Consider the following 5,000-nt stretch of genomic DNA (forward strand, 5'->3'; position numbering starts at 1 on the left):
TCTTGCGACACTGCTTCTGACCCAGGGCAGTGGACAAGGTGCAGGGATGACCCGTCATCCAGGAGGTGCTAAGATAAGAGGGAGGGTGGAGGGGTGTGGAGTGTATTCAGGGATGGAATGGGTGGAAATTATCTTATGCCTTTTCCTTTTTGGCTACCTCCCTTGTAAGGGGGAAAAAGCCTCGGTATATGTATGTATATATATATATATATATATATATATATATATATATATATATATATATATATATGTGTGTGTATGTGTGTGTGTGTGCGTGTGTGTGTGTGGTGTGTATATGTATATATACATACATATACCCTGTATATATATATATGTATATATATATATATGTATGTATATATATATATATATATGTATATATATATATACATATCTATATATATTATCTATATACATATATATGCACATATATATATATATATATCCATACATATATATATTTTTATATATATATATATATATATATATATATATATATATATATATATATACATACACAGACATGACAGAATTGAATAGACACAAAGGAAAATTCATTACTGCTCTTATTTAATGCTTAATGTTATTCAAATTTACCTAATATGCTATATTTTCCTAGATTTATGTTTCAAAATACATATAAGATTAATCAAGCATGCCACGAACCAAAGGAGCAGTAAACCTCTCTGAATTTGAGCGAGGTCGTATTGTGGGTCAACATGAAGGTGGATTGAGTCAACGCAGAACATCAGAAAATCTGTCAATATCCGTCTCTACTGTTAATAAAGTGATCGTACAATTCACCAGAGAGGGTAAGAAGGGCACAAAACCTCATTCAGGTCGTCCGGACCTTCAGAAAAAAACCTTGCGTCTTGTCAAAAGAAGTGTTGAAGAGGATCCATGTTGCAAGGCCTCTGACATAGCAGCACAAGCTGATGTCAGTCCCAGAACAGCTGTCAGGTATCTCCAAAGATGGGCTACTATGGCAGAGCTGCAAGAAGGAAGCCACTCCTTCGTCCAGCCAATATCAAGCGCAGAAAGGATTGTGCTGTTGAGATGGCGGAGAGACCTGCTGGCTTTTGGAGCACTGTAATTTTCTCTGATGAGTCAAGATTCACATTATTTTCTGATAGTGGAAGAGTGTGGGTCTGGAGACTCTGTAGTCATGAGTTTGACCTCAAAAGACTGCAGCCAACAATGAAACATGGGGCATTTCAATAATGGTGTAGGGTGCAATTTGGCTAATATGTTTTTATATTAATGGAAGGACTCAATCCAATGTTCTCCAGTGGTAGAATGAGTACAAATGTCTTCCTATTTATGGAAGATGGAACCCCTTGTCACACTGCTCAAGCAACACAAAATTGGTTGAGCCAAAATGGGATCAGGAAACTTCCATGGCTAAGTCAGTCCCCGGATATGAACACTATTGAACACCTCTGGAGCATATTAGACCGACAAATTTGCAAAAAGAACAGGAAGCCATCTTCAAAGCCCAAACTCATAAGGCTACGACGGGAAACATGGCAAGAAATCCCTCAAGATGATATTCGTGAACCAATCACTGGCATACCTAGAAGGGCCCTTGCATTGAAAAAAATCAAAGGGGATATCAACCAAGTATTAGTTATTCACATTATGACCATTTATAAGCACCTTCATTGTATCAATTGTTTGTTTAATAAATCAAACGATTTCTGTTGGTGTCTATTCAATTCTGTCACTATTCACTATAGGTGAATGCAAGGGTAGTGGGTCAGGGGTTGGAGATGATTAAAGAAAATGGAGAAAAGTGGGAGGTGAGCCAGTTGTTGTTTGCTGACGACACTGCGCTTGTAGCAGGATCAGAGGAGGGATTGAGGAAGTTAGTGACATAGTTTGAGAAGGTGTGTGAAAGATGGAAGCTGAAGATAAATGTGGGTAAAAGTAAGGTGATGAGATGTACAAGGGGAGAGAGTGACAGCAGACTGGAGGTGAGCATTAAGGGTGAAAGACTGGAGGAAGTGGATAGTTTTAGATACTTGGGTGCGAATGTGGCAGGAAAGGGAGGAGTTGGCGTGAAGGTAGAATGTAGATTGAGAGAAGCGAGTAAATGCCTTGGTGGATTAAAAAGTGTAATGAGAAATAGACATCTGGGAATGGATGCTAAGAGGAGACTGTATGAAGGAGTGATTGTACCAACAGCATTGTACGGGGCAGAAACATGGAACATGAGAGAGGAAAAGAGAAGGAGTTCGAATGTGTTTGAGATGAAATGTCTGAGAAGTATGATAGGGGTTACTAGGCTAGATAGAGTAAGAAATGATGAGGTGAGGAGGAGAACAGGGGTGGAAAGGGAACTGGGAGATAGGGTTGATGAAAGGGTATTAGTATGGTTTGGACACATGGAAAGAATGAGTGAAGAAAGATTAGTAAAAGAAGTATGGAAGGCAGAGGTGGAAGGAGTGAATATGAGGGGGCGTCCTAGGATGAGATGGATGGATGGGGTGAAAGGGGCATTAAAAGAAAAGAGGAATGTCTGTGGAGGAAGGACGGGAGAGGACTGATGATAGGGGTGAAAGGAGAGGGGTTGTGTATAGATGATGCTATGATGCATGAGGGAGAGTGTGTGGGGGGTGGGGAGGTATGTGTGAAAAGAAAATTGACGCAGCCCGAAGGGATTTCTCCCCGTCTTCTCCTTTTCTGCATGAGGGGACGGAGAGGGGGGGTCGCCGAATTTATGAAGCGGCCTTGCTGTGGATGTGCTGTGTCTTGCGACACTGCTTCTGATCCAGGGCAGTGGACAGGATGCAGGGATGACCCGTCATCCAGGAGGTGCCAAGATAAGAGGGAGGGAGGAGGGTGGAGGGGAGTGGAATATATAGGAAATGGAACGGGTGGGAGTGGTTTCTATGCCTTTTTCTTTGTGGCTACCCCCCATGTAGGGGGAAAAAGCCTTTGGTATATGTATATATATATATATATATATATATATATATATATATATACATACGTATATACATATGTATATATATGTATATGTATATATATGTATATATATGTATATGTATATGTATATATATATATATACATAAATATATATATATATATATATATATATATATATATATATATGACGTAAGTGGAGTAGGAAACACAGGAGTCTTAGTCTTGAGTTTATTCCTGACTAGTTTCGCGGGTATGCTTTGAAAAAGCATACCTGCGAAACTAGTAAGGAATAAACTCAAGACTAAGGCTCCTGTGTTTCCTACTCCACTTACGTCAACCTGTCAGAATGTCTCAACAATATATATATATATATATATATGTATATATATATATATTCATATGTGTGTGTGTATGTGTGTGTGTGTGTTTTAGTGTTTGCGTGCGTGTGTGCGCGCGTGTGTGTGTGTGTTTGTATTTATGTGTGTGTATATACTAAGTTGTATTATACGGGAAGGGGAGCTATGCGCGTAGCGACCCGTCTTTGTATTTCGCAACGTCTAGTTTGTTTTCAAATTCTTGTATGGTGTTTGCACACACTATTGTTTTGTCCAATTTGTTCCAGACTTCCACCACTCTGTGGATTTCTTTTAGATCTTTTCTATAACTATCCCTTTTGAGTTTCTTTTCATGTTGCTTTGTTTTTCTTTTCTGTCAAATACTTCCATGCCTTGCATGATTCTGTAAGTTGCCAATAGATCTACTGTGTCTCTTTTTTGTTCCAGGGTTGGTAGTTCCAGTTAAGACAATCTTTGTTCTTATGTCATTTATGAAAGTGTTGGGACCATCTCTGTCGTTGCATTTTGGATTCTTTACATTTTCCCTAGGTTCTTTTTTGTAATGGGTGCCCATAGTGTCACAGCGTACTCCAATCTTGGTCCTTAAGTGTAACTAATATTTCTTTTTACCATTAGTTCATCTAAGTAATTAAAAGCCACCTTTTTTGATCTTAGTAAATTATAGGTTTCTCCGAATATTTTGATAATTACTCCTAGGTCCTTTTCGGAACTAACTCTCTTTACTTCCTTTGTACCGATTTTATATTGTCCTGATATTCTTTTCTTTTACACCTTTCAAAGTCCATTATACTACACTTCTTAATGTTGAAGTTCACTTCCCACTTTTGGCTCCATTCCCAGACTTTGTTTAGGTCTCTGTAGCGATTTACTTATTTTGTTTTGTAGTTTTACGTCGTCTGCAAAGTTCTTATAACATTCTAAACCTTCATGTATGTTCTTTATGTATATGTACATGTATATGTATATGTATACACACACACACACACACACACACACACACACACACACACACACACACACACACACACACACACACACACACACACACACACACACACACACACATATATATATATATATATGTATGTATATATATGTATGTATATATATGTATATATATATATATGTAAATATGCATATATATACATACATATATATATATATATACAGTATATATATATATATATATATATATATCGTGATTAACAACTATTTCCCTCCCGGAAGAGAGCTCAGAGCTCGTATGACCGATCTATGGGTAATGCTATGATCTTACACGCACACATACACCCAACTCCCCGCCCACGTGTGTGTGTGTGTGTGTGTGTGTGTGTGTGTGTGTGTGTGTGTGTGTGTGTGTGTGTGTGTGTGTGTGTGTGTGATTTACTACTTACCATGGTCTTGGATCATATGTTGGACTCGTGATCAACAGTTTTTAACCTCCCGGATGAGAGCTTAGAGCTCGTATGACCGATCATGGGTAATACTGTGACCTTACACGCACACACATCCCCAACTCCCCGCCCACGTGAGTTGGAGTAACAACCCGTAGCGCATCAATACTGAAATGATTTTAGCCCTGGGCGGGATTCGAACCCGAACCGCCGTAGTGGCAGACGAGAACTCTAACCTCTACGCCGTGTGTGTGTGCGTGTGTGTATGTGTGTGTGTGTGTGTGTGTGTGTGTGTGTGTGTGTGTGTGTGTGTGTGTGTGTG

The sequence above is a fragment of the Oratosquilla oratoria genome, chromosome 28 (assembly GCF_046742065.1).
Source record: "Oratosquilla oratoria isolate Oo_2021 chromosome 28, ASM4674206v1, whole genome shotgun sequence".
NCBI lineage: Eukaryota > Metazoa > Arthropoda > Malacostraca > Stomatopoda > Squillidae > Oratosquilla > Oratosquilla oratoria.